The following is a 19,974-nucleotide window of genomic DNA, read 5'->3' as shown; positions in this document are numbered from 1 at the left end:
CCACACTGCCAGGTCTGGCTGCTGCTGAGCTGGGCACTCATCCTGAGCCTGCTGTCACCAGGCACGGATGATGCTGGCTGGAGCATAATTCTGATAGCTAGGACCCTGGGACTCTGCAGTGGACTTTTTCCACTGGCACTAGCATGGAAATGCAGAACTGTGTCTTGCTGTCTGCTCAGAAACAGGGAAAGGATGATAAGGGCACCGTCTTGGCTTTTCTTACTCTTATACTGAAACCAGTCATGTTGGTCTTTCTTGTGGCTTCGGTAGCTCTTGTGAAGGTGACTGGCTGTGTAAATAGCTGTTCGAATTGTCTTTGGGGAGATGATCACCCAGGCCTCTTACTTGGCTGCCATCTTGTTCTATTCTTTTGTTTTCTTTTAAATATTGAAGTGTGTGAATCCTGAATTCATAGGCATAGAGGAAAAATATTAATATCAGAATATAAAATATTAAAAATATAAAAAAATCAGGGATATAAAATTTTTTGAAAGACATTTCAAAATATAAATCTTGTAAACTTTGGAAATCTTGACATCTCAAATGAAGTCAGATTATGAAGTCATTAGTCGGGATTTTGCATCCAGCTTATAAATATCAATCTTCAAGTTTATATCCAAGTATGTTTGACTATTTTTCTTCAGACTATGCAATTCTAGATCATTATGTCTCACTTACAGAGTTGTCCCGTCTGGTTGAAACCATGCTAAACCTATGCAGTTAGAATCATAAGATGCAAATGCAGTTGGGGAAGTTTTAGAAAGGAAAACACAACCTTAAATAAGTCACAGAAAAGTTTTAATAAATTATAGGTTATAGTAAAATACATACTGTACCAATGTCCACTAAAAATTATCCAAATTTTTAGGTCTTGGTACATGAACTTTTTAAATAGTTATTGGAAAACAATTATTTTGATGCTTCCAATGACCTGGATAGAATAGTTCATCGTATGATATAGGTGTTCTATTGTTGGAAGACCCAATTATTATTATTTTATTCTTCATACTTAAACAAAATACACTTCCCCATTGTCTATACATGGGTCCCAGAGTCACAGAAAATAAATATAACCCTCCTCTAGTGTGACAAAACTTCTGTTCTAGAAAAGGATTAGCACATTTCCCCAAACTTACCATTTTCCTTTATTGCTGTTTCTCATAGTTCCAAAACCCCATCATTATACGGGTTGTATCTTTCTAGACAATCTAATTTGATTTTGTCCCTCAAGAATTGTGTTTAAAGCTGAACAAAGTAATCCAGCTGTAGTTTAACCTGTACAAAGGAATTATCACTTTTAAATGTCTGGATACCACTAATCCAGTCTAAACGTGTGTCAACAATTTTCTGTCAGAAACGTTCTAATAGTTCATGCTGTGAACTTGTACTCAACCAAAATGCAGAGATTTTCCAGATTCCATAGGTCTAATAGGCCTATTGAACCTGTATAGTATTTTATATTTTCACATATTAAGCACTATTGGATGGTTTATATTTTAATATGTTAAATAGTATTAACTGTTTTGGGGCATCTTTTGTCAATCTTTCGATCTATAGATAACTTCTTGAGTTCTATTTTGTCATGCAACATGCTAATTTTTTTCAGTTATATTTATTCTTAACAAGTATATAGACATAGCCAGAGTTTATTGAAATCATTACTGATAAAAATATTATTAGGATATTTAATTTAAGAATATTCATCACTGCCTTTCTAGCCAGAGTCAATGCAAGGTGACTTTGTTAGTTCCCATGGGGGTTATGTATAGATGTTGAGACTGATATTCACCCTCTTTCTCGAATCAGCAATAGCAATATCAGGGATTACTTAGATTTGGTTCTCTTTTGCCTTTCAGCATTGATTTCCAAAAGGAGTAATAGTATTTATTTAGATGAATTTTTAATAGAGTCCATAGTGTCGTAATATGATAGAGGCCTAGATCATTCATAAAATTTGTAGATACTTACGAAATGTTAATTGGATAATTTTTAGTGGACATTGGTACAGTAGGTATTTTACTATAACCTATAATTTATTAAAACTTTTCTGTGACTTATTTAAGGTTGTGTTTTCCTTTCTAAAACTTCCCCAACTGCATTATATTTAAAATTAATGTTATTATTGTCATATATTTCAATTATATTAATAATTTTTCATTTTTAGTAAATGAAGAATTTAGGCACAGAATTAAAGCAATAGAAAAAATAGTTCAGAGTCCTAAATTAATTAAGAGACATTGATATACTAGGCTGACTGAATTTTATGTAACATAAACATTCTTTTTTTGAGTTTTACATGTTGAATTATACAAAATTCTGTTATGAGCTATATTCTTATGACAGGAAACACCATCAGTGGACATGTTCTCATTTATTTTAATTTTTAACTCTAGATATTTTGCTTTTAATGAGAATTTTACCTCTGATCAATTTCATGGTTATGCTTTTGTTACAACCACATAAACACATAAGCATATATACACAGGTATTAATGATTTTTGAATAATATGTAGACTTTCATTGAATAAAGATTTTTGTCACATTAAGCATTGCTGTCTTATTTTTTGGAATTATATTCTGCCATATTTCTACTATACAAATCTCATCATATTTATTATGATAATATGAGTCATATTTTCAACATACATGTCTATATGAGGTGAAATCTTGTTAGAGGAAAACAAGCAGGTGCTTTATTTGTTAGCAGTCTGAATGTGAACAAAATTGTGAGGACTGTGACAAGAATTCCAATAGCTGTTGCTCTTCTCTAAAAGTTCATACTTCAGTAGAACAGTAAAATTGTGTACAGAGAGGAAAAAAAACCCAAAAATTGGTAATCACCTCAAATATCCAACACATTAGTTATAAATTAACCAAATCTAGAATCATTTAAAGTAGAAGCATGAAAGCTGTGGAGTGATGAATAGAAGCTTGAAAAAAGGAGACATAGAAGTGGCAAACATAGGCTAATTGATGGGTGTTGTACAAAGCACTTCTCAGGTTCTGAATGATGACCTTCTAGTATCTAATTGCATTAATTTGATTGCAATCATCTTTAAAATAATATTCCTGGCATAAACTTAATCAGAATAGCAAAAAAATACACAGTGCATTAAAAACTGAAAAGGCACATGCTATTTTAGAAAGCATCTATTTATGTTTATATGCATATACTAAATGTGAAAAATATACATTAAATATATACTTTATGTACATATATATTTATGTGTTGATACATATGTGTGCACTATCATTTTGATATAAATTATATTTTTATAGTAAGTGCTATAATTTGAGCAGCATTTGGCTCCTGATCTCACACAGATGTTAAATTCCAAAGTCATAAATTGATATTACTAACCACATGGGAACTTAATCCAATTATGATGTCTAAGAGGTGAGCCTAGTGGGAGCTTCTTAGATCATTGGGGCTGTGCCTGTAGAAGGTAGTTCTCATGAGAACACTGATTCTTAAAGCAGAGTTTGACCTAGTCACTCTCTCTGCTTCCTGACTTGCCATGCGACTTCCTCCTCCATACACTCTCAGGCACTGTCATCCTCTGCTTCCTCTTCCCCGAGGCAGAACCAGTGGTGCCCACCCACTTGTGGACTGATAACCTCCAAAACCTTGAGCCAAAGTTAAGTCTCCTCCCTCCAGGAGTATTTGTCATAGGTATTTAGTTACAGTGATGAAAAGCTGATCATTAGAGTATGTAATGGCCAGAATTAGGACATCCACTGAAATAGTGAACACAGACTGCTCCTTTTAGGAAAGAGAATGGTAGGGGAAGGATAAAATGGTCTCCCAGGATCTTGTGAAACTTGAAACCTAGATTTTCTATAGTCATGTAGTAGAATTTTCCATCACTGTTGGAAAATAACTCCACTTTGTATGGCAGCTTTGTAACTGGAAATGGACCAAACCCGCTAAGTAACTGCTCTTGCAAAAGTGCATCTCATTAATCACAATAAAAATATAAATGAAAGGTAAAGAAATGCAGAACTCCAGGATCACATGACTGCTTCTGAGCCTGCCTTCCCAGACCATCTAGACAATCTGTTTTATTGTTATACACAATTCATAATGTCACTCCCTCCAGTCTTTGCACAGATCACCATGCAGTTCGCATTGGCATATTCACATCCTCCACAAAACCTTTCCTAATTAACCATTACACTATAATTTCTCCTATGCATCTATCGTCATTCCTCATTGTATGGATATTAAAACAAAGAGATTCATTCATTTAATATCTAATGTGTGTGAGCATTTATGGAAGAAATTGCATGCCGATCGAGGATATTGTATGTGTGTGTGCGTGTGCATGTGTGTGTGTAGATATGGTAGAAATCTTGGGTAATCGTAAGTTTTTTCAGTTAAATGTTACCTCACATAAGGGTTGCACTTATTTCTAGTTTTGTAATTTTTAGTGTAGATGGATAAAATTTAACTTACAGCCTTTTTCCAAGTTTAATGCAATGAACTTAAGAGAGTTTCAATGCTTTTTAGGCTCTAGAAATGGTAATAATGGTGCTAATTTTGTCCTCAAGACACAGACTCTTTTTTGGAATCAGATATAAAAACCTGTTTCAGTCATTTGTACTTCATCTTTTTTTCAGCATGAATTATTTGTCTCACTACTAGCTTAGTAAAAATGAGAAAACTTTAGATTATATTATATTAGATATACATGCTAATGTAATATTTGGAAAGAGAAAAAAGGAGGAAACTTCTTTAAAAATTTATATGTTAGAAAAAAATATCTGTGAATTCCCCTCTGTTTATCTTCTTATCCTGGCTTTTTGTTATTCTGTTACAGGTAGCAATGTTACCCTTTTGATGGGCCAAGAGATTTTACAGGACAGAATTGCTTTTCTCATTTCAAATATGGCATGAATTACTGACATGCTTTTAACATTTGGAATGTGGAATGCTTTTATTGTTGGACATTTATGGATGGCAGGTAAATAGAGGAAAATACATTTTTTGTAAGAAAAATTAATTAAAATGTATTTCAGAGAGGAAAGGATCGGAAACAAGGTCATGATCAGGGTTGGAAATCAATGTCAGAGGAGGAAGGATGCCGGTTGATTAGTAAGGATAACGCCATACAGATTACATTTACCCTGCTCACCAATTGTTTTGTTTTTAATGAGCAGAGCTCACAATTTTTCTCTGTGTTTGTTGAAGCTTGCCATAAATCTATCACATATTATTCATTCAAAGAAGAGTATTCTGTGGGCCCCTGAAATCCATGTGGGAGACTGGATGGAATTTCTGACTCCTGGTATCAGACTGGCCCAGCTCTGGCTGCTGTGGGTATAGGAGTCCTCTCCCTCTTTCTCTCTCTCCCTCACACCCCTTCTTCTCCCCTCATTCCCTCTCTACCTTTCAAACGATTAAAATGAATATCCCTTTTTAAAAAAGGATTTTAAATTTAACTGCCATTAACTTTTGCTTTTATCTCAATAAATTTTTTTTTTGTACTTTACAACTTTGATTTCAATGTAAAGATTGAAATCAGATGTCATGAGTTGGCATTGTGTTTGAATCTTGCACAGTAGTGTTTTGTTTTAAATTGTCAGTTACATTTGGGCATTAGAATCAGAGCCCTATATCTAATTCTGGCTTTGCAGCCTTGAGTAGGTTACCCAACTTCTGTAAGTGTCAATGTTCTCTTCTATTAAAAAAATAGAAATACTTATCTCTGATTTTTAAAAGATTTATTTATTTATTTGGAAGTCAGAGTTAGAGAGGGAGAGGGAGAGAGAGGAAGAGAAAAAAAGAGAGGGAGAGAGAGGAAGAAAAGGGAAAGGGGGGAGAGAGATCTTTCAACTCCTGGTTCACTACTTAATTGGCCACAATGGATGGGGCTGGGCCATGCTAAAGCCAGGAGCCAGGAACTCCATCCAGGTCTACCACATGGGCAGCAGGGGCCTAAGCACTTTGGCCATCTTCTGCTGCTTTCCCAGACAGATTAGCAGGGAGCTGGATTGGAAATGGAGAGGCTGGGACTTGAACCCTTGAACTGGTGCCATTGTGGGATGCCAGTGTCACAGGCAGCAGCTTTATCAGTTGTGCCACAATGCCAGCCCCCATCTCTGATGTTTGTTGAGGAGAGTAATTGGGATAATCAAGTAGTCCATTTATACCAATGACTAACAAAAACCCCAAAATGTTTTGAGTTCTGAATATTTATATGTACAATATACCTTACAAGTTTTATATCATATATTCTATCAATTGTTGTGTGCCACATGACACACACTATATGTTCCAGATAAATTCTTCCTCATCCTTTTGTACAGAAACAATGTATATTTATGTTGGAAAGAGACCCAGTGCACTGGGTCTCTGGATACTTCCTGGAGTTGGGAGGGTCATCAAATATCATAGAAATATATTTCTGAACCCTTTGATATGTGTGTATCTATTATATCTGATATTTCTTACTATCAGATCTAATTATCATAAATTTATCAATAATAATAATAATGTGATAATAACAGAAAGGAGGCCTGTTAATTTTCTTGTGCTCTGGGTTATGGCTTATCTTAAGACAGGGAAAGTATATGGCGCTCTCTGTGTCATGTGAACATATACTATTCATAGTGGAATTTTCTGATTCCATGGGATGCCGACGCCACAGGCAGAGGCTTAGCCCACTAAGCCACAGCGTTGGCCCCTCAAACTTGTTTTGCATGGTCCTTCCTCAATAACACCCATTCTGCCCTTCAAATGGCTTCAGGTTTGTGAACTGGCTCAAGCCTGGACCTGAATTAGAGGCTATTGTAGTGATGCATATCTGACTCCGTTTAATAACCTGAAGTGCCATGTGTTTATTATAATTGCAGAGATCAAAAGAGACTTCTTCAGGTTGCCCATCCATCTAATCAATATCATCAATCAGTAAGCTGCCTCTAATGACCTGTATGGGTTACTTCATTCTGATTATTGCTTTAACTTTGATGCCAACTACAGAATCAGTGCCCACTTTGTGTCTACAGATTAATTGCTGTTCTTTGGCCTCTTCCACTCTCAAATCCCACTTTTCCTCAGTAAAATCAACAAGTATGTTTCATGGTATTATTTCTACCATAATTTCTGGCCTGCAAAGAACCAATTTAGAGAATTTCAAGGATACTTGAGCTCCCCTTTCCTTAATGATTTGCCTTAATGATGCAAAGGGAGTGTCTCAGTAAATCCTCAGGGAATATCATATGGGCTGAGCCAAAAAATTGCACAGAATAAAGCCACTCCAACATGTCATTCTTTGGGCTCTTTTTTTGGAATATGCAAGAGAAGTTCTGGGATATCATATTCCCTAACATACACACTATTAAGCCCAGCTTGCCAGCAAACAGCTGAGGAAATGATTAGAACTACCCGTAGCTGCCTGAGCAACACATTAACAAACATCTGATAAATGTACCCTATTAATAATTTCCACCCGATAGCATTAGGTTAGTGCCTTCTCAGTTTAACCCCTTGAGTCTGTTCCTACAGATATTGCCCAGGTTTTTGTTGAAATAAATTGGAAATATGTAGTGATTATTTTTACATTCATCCTATGTCTTCTTTTTGCCACCACAATTTTTTTGCTTGTTCACATAGCATGCTGCTATGCAACTCTACTTATGCATCTGGAGACAGTATGAAATATGGAGATAAGACTTTGCCTCAAATAGAGGTGTAAGAGGTCTGCCAGGAGAAGGTATCTAACATCCTGAGACCAAGGAAGCCCATTGGTTTTCCTGGAGAAGCACAGTGGAACTTAAAATGTGAAGGTGAATCAGATCACTCTGAATCCACTGTTTCTCTCATTCACCTCTTTAGGACCACACTTTCTCAACCTTGTCCTCATTTTCAAAAAAGAGACCCAATCAGACTAGAGATTTAACCCCCATTGTGATTTTATATGCAGTAAGATAAAAAAAATAGGTTTGCTTTGCTAAATCATGTTCTTGGGGAGGCTCCAAGGGAAAAACATTCTCCTAGGGTGGTCATGGAAGCTCTCTTCTGGGCCGGTACAGATACTATTGGGTCAGGAGAGCAGAAACCAGGGCCTTTATTTCAAGCAAGGAGGGATGTGCTATGATTTGAACGGGATTTGGCTCCCAATTCATGAAGATGATTCAGTCCCAAAGTTTTATGTTAACAGTTTATGAATTAAAGTTCATGGTGGATGAATTAAGGGTAGAGAATACATCCAATTATGGTGTCTTGGTGGGTCCTTGGGTCACTAGGGACACGGTCTTGGAGCACAGTTCTTGAGAGGGGTGTCATATGAAGCAAGTTTGGCTTAACCTCTCCCTCTCATGCCTTCCACCACCCATTGCTTTCTTCAGATGTCAGACTAATGAAGCCGCTCAATCTTGAGCTGCTAACCTCTAAAACTGTGAGTTAAATAAATGGTCTTCCTTCCTCAGCAGCCATTCTCTGGCCGTTTAGTTATAGTGATGAAAAGCTATCTAATGAAGGATGTAATGGAGGAAATGGAGGCTTACATAACTGCAGAAAGGGCTTTGAATAGGAAGGGCAGAGAAGCCATTGAGAATGTTCTGGAACTTGACAGATGCAGAAAGCGTCAGGAGCAAATATGAAGGATCTCAGATGCCGGAGAAGTTCTTCAAACAACATGCTTCAAAGCAGTTACTTCCATCGTGGCATGTCGCTGTTGGACTCCCTTTAATTGAGTAAACAAGAATAGCACGCGCCTGCAGAAACAAGCCATAATATACTTTGGCTGATGAAATAAACAAGAAGCAAAATAAAAACGATTCAGAAACATAACACCAAATACAATATAAACATTTTCAATCGTGGTCTATTTTTATTTTTAATTCCTAAACTCTTACCATAGTTAAATGGGGTAATATAAATAATTAATCTGTTAGTCAATGTTTTCTTCGTTTCAGCAATGCAATCCAAAAACAACAACAACAAAAATGAGGGGCTGGGTGAACGCTGATCATACAGGCGCCACGTGTCTTGGGTCAGTTATTGCAGGATTAACTCCGCAGAGGGGAGCAAGGAGAATTATAAGGCACCTCATGGTTAATTCAAGCTACATCTTTCATTACGGACTTAACAACAATGCAGATATACCTACGTCCAGCATCTCTCACAGGTGTTCTGAAGTCAGGCCTGGATTTGAAATCAACAACAAAAAGACAAAGTTGCCTGCTATCATTTGGATGTTCAGTGTCACCTAATGGCCCATGTTTGAGGTCTTCAGGGTAGTGCTACTGTGCCACAGCACCGGCCCCTCTTGTGAACTCTTAAGTTCTCTATGAGAGGTTTGTTGTAAATGCCTAAGTGTGAGACCACCCATTTTCAGAGCTTTCTAGCTTACCATGTGATCCTCTGCACATACTCCACGGTCACACTATTGAACTTTTTTGACCAATGAGATGACAGCTCTGAAATATCATGTATTTGTTACATTTAGATTATTAAAATGAAAGCAAGTTTTTGGAAGCTGCTATCAGTAATGCAGTTACTAAAATTATCAATATAATTTGATAAGCCTGAAAATTATCCATGGATCAATATCATTTCTTGGTTTACATATTTATTTCAATAAAGACAGTTAAATGAACTTTTCAAAATAGAACAGCCATTATGGTTTTAAACATAATGTTCCCAACATCTTATCTAAGACAAATAGTCCCTGAACATCAAAGTAATTTAGCTAGGATAACATCTTTTTGTCAGATGTTGATTTGCTGTTCTAATTCTGTGAGGTGCATAATTGTAAGTTACTTAGTTTCTGTTGGGTACATTGGGCAGATAATCTCATGATCCTGTTTTATAGCATCAATGTTTAGAAAAAGCTAGAGATTGTGTCTCATTGAAATTAATAAAAATAATTTTAGAGCTCAATTAATGTTTGTGAAATACCATTGTTTATAGATATGTACTCAAGGGATTATGAGCTAAATGTTTACACAGCATTGACCTGGCCTTTCAACTTACCCTGTGGGACAATTAGCTAACTTGTGATAGAACTCAGAACCCAGTAATATTTAAATGCAGATTAGAGTCACTACTTACCTACAGTCTTAGGAAGATATGAAGAAAACAGATATCACAGCACACTCCATTTTACACTAACATTTATCAGCAAGGAAAAACAGAGTTACTCATTAAATCTTTTCTGTAAGATCAAAGAAATCTCAGCTTTCTATCTTCTTTCATGCTTCAAAAAATACCCAGTGTGAAAATTATACTTAAAAAAAAATGACAGCATTCCAGTGTCAGGTTATAGCCTGTCATCCACTGAAGTCAAGAAACCAGAAAGCTACTGAGAACTGGCGACAGATATGGGACATTCTAGGGATCAAGTCCTGGGCACCAATGCTAAGAACGCGGTCTCCTTAACTCATTTAAATGCTTAATGCTATTAATGCAAGGATGCGTAAGATCAGGGTACTATTTTGCCAGTGAAAATCTATTCCTATTATCTCTCAAACTATTTCACAGATGCTTTGGTACTGAAGGAAATAAAAATCACTGGAATTCTTACAGAAGATGACTCTAGAGATGGCTTCCTGATTAGAATTCTATCTGACCACTAACAAGGTCTGCATTCCCAATTAGGGCAACTGATCCCATCTAGGGTATAATTTAAACTGACAAATCCATACTTTGGATGCTGAAGTCGGTTTACCTTGATTGCAGACAACATCATTAGATGATATTATTGCATAACTAAGTACTATCAGAGTGTTTTCCAAAATGACGGTACCAGCTTACAATTTTATCAACAAAGAATCAGAACATCCAAACTGCACATTGCTATTATCCAATTCTGTCATATTTTTACATTCATGTGGATTTTTTCAAATACTCATAACAACTACGGCTGGCAAGGCAGAAGCCAGGAGTCAGAAACTCCATCAGGGTCTCCCACATGGGTAGTGGTGACTCAACTACTTGGGTCATTACCTGCTCCCTCCCAAGGTACATATAAGCAGGAAGCTGGAACTGGAAGCAGAGCCAGGGCTCAAACACAGGTATTCTGATATAAGATACTGGCATCCCAAGCAGCATCTTAACCACTTAAGCCAAGTGCTGATTTGAACTTTTCTAATTTTAGCACAGAAATCCTTCCGTCTAGTAGCAGCTTCAACCCTGGGAAAACAGTCGGGACTTTGCGTGGGTTCACATTCTTGCTTACCCTGATCTCTGTCCTGCTAACCTAAGACACTGACTTAACTGAACTTTGCTGCTCCATACCTGGATGCCCTCTTTTATTATGATTCAGCTAGTTTCTGTGATAGACATGTCTCTCCAAGGCTGAACTTCTCACTTTATCCATAGAGATTAGGACAGTTTGATTCATCCAGCTGTATGATCCTCTTGGGAAGAACTGAGACACCAAGTTCAAGGGCAATTCATCAGCCTGCAGACTGCCACATTCTTGGTTTAGGTAATCAGGGTTGCTGCAATCGATTACGGCCAAGGCTGTGTTAGATTTCAGGGCCTCTAGCGCATCTACCAGTATAACGATTCTTTTAGAAGGGAACTACAGGGTATGGGCACATAAGCTTTATAAGACTCAAAACCTGATTAATGCATGCTATTGGTCGTAAGGTATCTTATATGAAAAAATTAATAAAAATCTGACTTTATTTTACTAATTACTCAGTATCTTATGAATTCAAGAGTCTCATTCAGTGACATTTAAGAATGTTACAACAGTTTTACATGTATTTATTTGAGAGTCAGAGAGGCAATGACATTGAAAGAGAGAGAACACTCCCGTTCATTCACTAGGTCACTCCCCAAATGCCCGCAATGACCAGGATTGCCAAAGTTGCAGGCTGAGAACTCAAATCAGATCTCCCACATGAGTGGCAGGAATCCAATTACTTGAGCCATCATCACTACCTCCCAGGGTCCACAGAAGCAGTACACTGGAGCCAGGAAGTAAAGCTGGGAATCAAGAGGAAAATTTTTTTTTTTATTTGACATATAGAGTTAGACAGTGAGAGAGTGAGAGACAGAGATAAAGGTCTTCCTTCTGTTGGTTCACTCCCTAAATGGCCGCTATGGCTGGCGCTACACCGATCTGAAGCCAGGAGCCGGGTACTTCCTCCTGGTCTCCCATGTGGGTGCAGGGGCCCAAGCACCTGGGCCATCCTCCACTGCCCTCCTGGGCCACAGCAGAGAGCTGGACTGGAAGAGGAGCAACTGGGACTAGAACCTGGCGCCCGCATGGGATGCCAGCGCTGCAGACAGAGGATTAACCAAGTAAGCCAGGGCACCGGCCCCCAAGAGGAAAATTTTTATGTAAAACTAATTACAATAGAAATATGCTAAAAAGCAAAGTAAAAAGTAATAGCGCAAGGCCAAAGTTTTAAGTGATCCCTGTTAAATATGGGAGTGGGAATAAGAGAGGGAGGAGATGTACAATTTGGGACATGCTCAATTGAACTTGTCCCAAATGGTGGAGTTAGCAATGTGCCAGGGGATTCCAATACAATCCCATCAAGGTGGCATGTACCAATGCCATCTCACTAGTCCAAGTGATCAATCTCAGTTCACAATTGATCACACTGATAGGTCTAAGAGTCAAAGGGATCACCCAAACAAGACAAGTGTCTGCTAATGCTAACTGATAGAATCAAAAAGGGAGAGAACGATCCATCATGGGAAGCGGGATACACAGCAGACTCATAGAAGGGCGGATGTCCTAAATAGCACTCTGGCCTCAGAATCAGCCCTTAAGGCATTCAGATATGGCGGAAGAGCCCATGAGAGTATTTTAGGCATGGAAAGCCAAGACACTATGGAAAAAAAAAGAAGACCTAAATGAAAGGTTTCTGCAAGTGAGACTCCAGTGGAAAGAACGGAGCCATCAGGCTGGCGCCGTGGCTCAACAGGCTAATCCTCCACCTAGCGGCGCCGGCACACCATGTTCTAGTCCCAGTCAGGGCCCCAGATTCTGTCCTGGTTGCCCCTCTTCCAGGCCAGCTCTCTGCTATGGCCCGGGAGTGCAGTGGAGGATGGCCCAAGTGCTTGGGCCCTGTACCCATGGGAGACCAGGATAAGCACCTGGCTCCTGCCTTTGGATCAGCATGGTGCACGGGCTGCAGTGCGCTGGCCGCGGCAGCCATTGGAGGGTGAACCAACGGCAAAGGAGGACCTTTCCCTCTGTCTCTCTCTCTGACTGTCCACTCTGCCTGTCAAAATACAATTTGGGACATGCTCAATCAGACTTGCCCCAAATGGTGGAGTTAGAAATGTGCCAGGGGATTCCAATACAATCCCATCAAGGTGGCATGTACCAATGCCATCTCACTAGTCCAAGTGATCAATTTCAGTTCACAATTGATCACTCTGATAGGTCTAAGAGTCAAAGGGATCACACAAACAAGACTAGTGTCTGCTAATACTAACTGATAGAATCAAAAAGGGAGAGAAAGATCCAACATGGGAAGCAGGATACACAGCAGACTCATAGAATGGCAGATGTCCTAAACAACACTCTGGCCTCAGAATCAGCCCTTAAGGCATTCGGATCTGGCGGAAGAGCCCATGAGAGTATTGTAGGCATGGAAAGCCAAGATACCATGGAAAAGAAAAAAACAAAAAAGAAGAAGACCTAAATGAAAGATCTCTGCGAGTGAGATCCCAGTGGAAAGAACGGGGCCATCAAAGAAGGAGGTACCTTTCTCGGAAGGGAGGAGAGAACTTCCACTTTGACTATGACCCTATCGGAATAAGATCAAAGTCAGCGAACTCTAAAGACTTCCATAGCCCTGGCAACTCATGACTAGAGCCTAGGGAGATTACTGACGCCATGAACAGGAGTGTCAAATTGTTAAGTCAGCAACAGAAGTCACTGTGTACTTACATCCCATGTGGGATCTGTCCTTAATGTGTTGTCCAATGTGCAGTGATGCTATAACTAGTACTGAAACAGTATTTTTACACTTTGTGTTTCTGCGTGGGTACAAACTGATGAGATCTTTACTAATTATATACTGAATCGATCTTCTGTATATAAAGATAATTGGAAGTGAAAAAAAAAACCTGGTGTTAAATTGGAAATGGCATAGAAAATTAATTAATTTTTAAAAAAATATTATGTAGGATCTCTGTCTTTAATGTGCTGTACACTGTTATTTAATGCTATAACTAGTACTCCAACAGTATTTTTTTTTCACTTTGTGTTGCTATATGGGGCAAACTGTTGAAATCTTTACCTAATATACACTAAACTGATCTTCTGTATATAAAGAGAATTGAAAATGAATCTTGTTGTGATTGGAAGGGGAGAGGGAGCGGGAAAGGGGAGGGTTGTGGGTGGGAGGGAAGTTTTGGGAGGGGGGAAGCCATTGTAACCCATAAGCTGTACTTTGGACATTTATATTCATTAAATAAAAGTTTAATAATAATAAAAAAAAAGTACGAGGCCATCAAAGAAGGAGGTACCTTTCTCTGAAGGGAGGAGAGAACTTCCACTTTGACTATGACCCTGTCGGAATAAGATCGAAGTCAGCGAACTCAAAAGACTTCCATAGCCTTGGCAACTCATGACTAGAGCCTAGGGAGATTACTGATGCCATAAACAAGAGTGTCAAATTGTTAAGTCAGCAACAGGAGTCACTGTGTACTTACTTCTCAGGTGGGATCTGTTCTTAATGTGTTGTCCAATGTGAAGTAAGGCTATAACTAGTACTGAAACAGTATTTTACACTTTGTGTTTCTGTGTGGGTGCAAACTGATGTAATCTTCACTTACTGTATACTAAATCGATCTTCTGTTTATAAAGATAATTGAAAATGAATCTTGATGTGAATGGAATGGGAGAGGGAGCGAGAGATGGAGGGGCACGAGTGGGAGGGAAATTATGGGGGGGGGGAGGCCATTGTAATCCATAAACTGTACTTTGTGTACTTTGGAAATTTGTATTTACTAAATAAAAATAAAATAAAATAAATAAAAAGGAAGTCTCATTGTCTTCTGCCATAAGAGACAATATAATAAAAATTCACAAGTAGCAAAAATTTGTAATAATAGTGTTTCATTCATTATTGTGTATTTTGAAATACCAGTTAGGCAAGCAATTTGTTATAATGTAGGGTTATGAATACATAAGCATTAAAGGCTTTATCTATTTGAATGGTATTAGACATTCTACTGTGTGGTTTTGATGTGAGATTTTGCAGGCATCAAGCAAGATTTCTCTCTCAAGCTCTGCAATTTATTTGAACTTATTTATGTAAAGAACACCAAATTAACTTGTTATACTTGGAGTCATTCAACTATGTCCAATTTGCATTCCCATATTTGAATTCCACACATTCAATTTAATTTTCTTTCCTTTGCTTTCTCTGGCCTCCTTAGAAAGATTAATGATGGCATGCATATTTTGGGATGCTTCATAGCTGTGCTTCTCAGAAAAATTTCCTATCTCAGAAGATTCTATCATTTATTTTAAGCCCATTTCCTTTTTCTAGAGAATGACAGAGATTCTGAGGATTTAAGCATTTCTATGGCTTTTTCATCTATTGTAAAACTTCTTGCTTAGAATAGACATTGCAGTGTCTACGTTTTAAGATGAAATTATGTTCATTCCTTTGGTATGGATTCTGAATGTAGCTTTAAGAGATTTTGCGATACTTTGATCTTGTTATTTGGACATTAATATGATTCTGGGATAACCTCTTAAATTCTTCTGCAGGTATTCCCTTTTTAAAATTTTATTATTTATTTGAAAGGCAGATTTACAGAGAGAGAGAGGGAAAGATGGGGGGCAGAGAGAGAGAGAAAGGAGAGATCTTCCATCTACTGGTTCATTCCCCAAATGGCTGCAATGCCCAGAGCTGGGCCAGGCCAAAGCCAGCAGCCTGGAACACTGAGTGTTCCGTTGTGTGGAGGGGCCAAAGCACTCAGATCATCTTCTGCTGCTTTACCCAGGGAGCTGGATCAGAAGTGGAGAAGCTGGGACATCAACTGGTTCCACATGGGATGCTGGTATAGCAGGTGGCAGCTTAACCCGCTGAGCCACACACAACACCAGCACCTGCAGGTAGTCCTTCTAACAGGAAATACCTATTAATTTGACTTACCAAGAACTCCATAGATTCTTGCTGTTCTCTGTAAGAAAAAAATATCGTCTCTTTTCAGCCAGACAGCAATAGGCTTTTTGCTTCTGTTTGAAGCATAGCTTGACCAACATAAAGTTTCGAGCAGATTTCAGTGTGTCTTGAGGACCAGTCTTTCATCTATTGCTTCTCAAATATATGTGACTTCATTTTTCTAAAAAATCTTCAGTCTTAAAAATTATCATAACTAGTGTACATTATAAAAATCAAATAAAACTCAAGAGGTTACCAAAGATTCGCTCGGTGTCTCAATCCACCACTCTCCACATCTAGTCCTTCTAAAGACAATATTTAATTAAGGGTACAGTTCTAAAGATTTTCCATTAAAATCTTTAATATAATTCAATTACCACATCTTAACATATAATTTTAAAGCTTTATTTATTTTCTGTCATGATAAATGTGGTTGGAGTCACTCACTCCCTTCTACCAATTTCCGTTTTCCAATATATTTGTCACATTTGGGTTCTTTAACTGATTTCCTTTAAAATTTAAATGATGAAAATCACAACTGCTCACTCTCTCTGCTTTGCACTGTCTTCCTCTCTTTGGAAGCAAAAATGTTATGTTATCTAAAGCCAGAAGGGAACACATAAGATTGGTTTACCCAAGAATGGTGGCAAGGCTTCCAGTAAGATTTAGGTCATCTTTGCTAAGATTTATAATACTAGGATCCTGAAAATCTTATTGTTATAGGTGATACTCTAGATGTGTTTTATTTCCTCTCAAATTTTTTTTGAAGATGATGAATAATATTAATAATAATAGCAGTACAATAGTAATTACCAATGTAATAATAAACAGTGTTTAGTGTCAGGCACTACTCTAAATTTTTGTTATGAATTTTAATGTTCTTACCACATTCTACAGAGAGAGAGATAGAAAGAGCTCTCATCCACTGGTTCGCTCTGCAAATGCTTGGAACAGCTGTAGACTGGAACAGGGCGAAGCTGGGAGCTGGGAATACAATCCAGCTCTCCCACATGTGTGGCAGGAGCCCAGCAGCCTAGGCCATTGCCACTTCCTCCCAGGGTCTGCACTGGCAGGAAGCTGGAGTTGGGAGCCAGAACTAGGCATTCTAATGTAAGATGTAGATATCTTAACTGCTAGGTTAAAGCCTGCTCCCTTAGCACTTTCTTTAATAGATTACTATCCCCACTATATAGATGATGAGTCCAAAGTGGAGACTGTGTAATTTACCTGTTACAGTTGCTATTGTTGCAAAATAAACCACCCCAAAACTCAACAACTGTTGATTATGTTCATGGACTCTTTGAGTCATGAATTTGGAGAGTGCCCAGCAGAGACAACTTGTACTGGGACTGACTAGCTGGGGGCTGGAATCATCTTCAGATTTTCCACTCACAAGTCTTGCAGTTGTTGGTTGCTTTTGGCTGTGATCTCATCAACTGGAACACCTGCAAGTGCCCTCTGCAGGTGATCTGGATTTCCTCATAGCTAGATGGTCCAAAGGCTGTAAGATTTTTACCATGTCAGCTCTGGAAGATAAAGGGAGAGTTGGGGATTACTGAGTTAGTAAGGGAAAAGCCTAATGTTCTTCTGTGACCTAACATGGAAAGTCATATAATGTTATTTTTATTGCATTCTGTTCATTATAAACAAGCCAAAACCTACCAAAATTCAGAGGCAAGGTTCTAGTCAATAAGGGATTTATATGGCCATCTTTGGAAAACTACATCCCCCAAAGTGATGGGACTAGCAGGTGGCATTCAGGACACAGAGTTTGTGCTCGTATCTCCTTTACAAAATCTCTTACCATCATAAGTGCATTTTACAGATGCAGGTCTGGACTTCCGGGGTGTCATGCACTCTGCTTCTCAAAATGTTTTTTTTTTTTGTTTTTTACATGAATCTCCAACTCGAATTTTGTCTTCTGCCCTCTCTTGGAATGGTCTGCTCTATTCTATAGACCTTCTATGTCTTTCAGTATCTTGGTTTCTTCTGATTTTCCTGGAGCATTAATGTTTAAGAGCTTCCACATATTATAGAATTTCTTTTTATTTTTTTAAGTTTATTTATTTGACAGGTAGAGTTACAGGCAGTGAGAGAGAGACAGAGAGAAAGGTCTTCCTTCTGTTGGTTCACTCCCTAAAAGGCCGCTACGGCTGGCACTGTGCTGATCCGAAGTCAGGAGCCAGGTGCTTCCTCCTGGTCTCCCATGTGGGTGCAGGGGCCCAAGCACTTGGGCCATCCTCCACTGCCTTCCCAGGCCACAGCAGAGAGCTGGACTGGAAGAGGAGCAACTGGGACTAGAACTGGCGCCAATGCCGGCGCTGCAGGCAGAGGATTAACCAAGTGAGCCATGCCTCCGGCCTCGGTATAGAATTTCTTAGAATGTAAAAAAGAAAAAAAAAGTGAATCTCACAACAATAAAGTGAGTTACATTTTTATTTTTGCATGAGAAAAACATTTTTTTGAAATTTGAATGAATTACAATTATGTGTTCTATACGTGATTTTGCTGTTGAGAAATCTAACTTTTACTTTTGTTACATCTTTCCTGGAAAACTTGAGGAATGATAAATTTATTTGTTCCTGGTGTTCTTTTTTACTTTCATTTTATTTGAAAGTTACAGAGATGGAGAGAGAGAAAGAGCAAAAGAAAGATCTGATCTTTTATCAGCTGATTTACTCCCCAAGCGTCTGTAACAGCTACAGCTGGGCCAGGCCGAAGCCAGGAGCCCCGAGTTCAGTCTAGGTCTCCCATAGGGTAGCAGCGACTAACTGAGTGGAGTCATCATCTCAGGGTGCACATCAGCAGTAAGCTGGAATGGAAGCAGAGGTGGGCGCACACCCAGGCATTCTGATACGCGATGTGGGTGTCCAAAGTGTGAGTTAACCATAGCTCCACTTTCTACTGCCTCCCGCCCATTTCTGTTAGAAACTTTACAGCTTGCTTTGCAAAGCTATAATTTCCTTTTTTGGTCTGGAAATTTTGTCTTTTTTTCAATGAGTGATTCATGTCCTTCTGTTCTGTTCTGGAAAACTATATTCAGTTGTGTTTTTCAGGATTTTCTAGTTTCATGTTCAATGCTTTCTAGAATTTCCTTTATTTAGAGATTGAATGACATTAATTCATCTTTCAGCTACTTTTTCCCACTCATATTCTGTTACTTTCCTTTTTTGTTTTATTTCTGAAAGATTTCATAAAATCTCTTGGTTGGCTAACTTTTGTGTTTATTTCTACTTTCTCCTGTCACCATTTACTTTTTTTGAGTAATACAAATATTCATATCTCTATGAAGTCATTAATTGGCACTTTAGATCTTTTTAAAATTTTATCTCTTTATCTTTTACTTTTTAAAATTTTTAAAACTTTCTCTTCAGGTTGGAGTATTCCTTAAATATTTAGAATTGATCCTTGCTCAGAAGTGAAGCACTAACGTGCTGATTGGAAACACTTTGGACACAGTAGGGGGGGCAATTGATGGGACTTGTTTATGGAAGGATTTATCTGTTGTGTTTTAGATACTTTGAAAGCATTTTTATATAGGAAACCCCAACTGAGAGTAAAATGCTCCAATCTTTAACTGGGATAATAGATGTTGGTTGTGTGTATGTATGTGTGTGCAGTAAGAATTTATCATGGAGACACTGAGAATTCCAGCAAAAATTTACCACTATTTTAAAATTTTATATTTATTTATTTCAAATAAATGAGTATTGTTTTCACAGGCATAATAATTAAAATAACTATAATTTTTGCAATTAAATTTTATTTGAAGCTATCAACAATTAAACATGTCTGATTTTTAATTTATGAAAATTATACATATGATTCATTGCTTTCTGATTTTTTTAGCTAGGAGAGACAGAGAGCGATGCTGTGATT

The 19,974-nt window shown here is 38.0% G+C and overlaps 1 protein-coding gene across 1 annotated transcript in view; it reads right to left on the bottom strand.

Annotated features, from left to right (window-relative positions):
• Positions 1–19,974, bottom strand: part of LOC133765234 (ATP-binding cassette sub-family E member 1-like) — a 1,116,285-nt gene that overhangs the window by 544,747 nt on the left and 551,564 nt on the right. The gene's annotated exons all lie outside the window — the stretch shown is intronic.

This window comes from Lepus europaeus, chromosome 8, assembly GCF_033115175.1.
Source record: "Lepus europaeus isolate LE1 chromosome 8, mLepTim1.pri, whole genome shotgun sequence".
NCBI lineage: Eukaryota > Metazoa > Chordata > Mammalia > Lagomorpha > Leporidae > Lepus > Lepus europaeus.
Note: the sequence above shows the minus strand (reverse complement) of the source record. Positions and strands in the feature narration are given on the sequence as shown.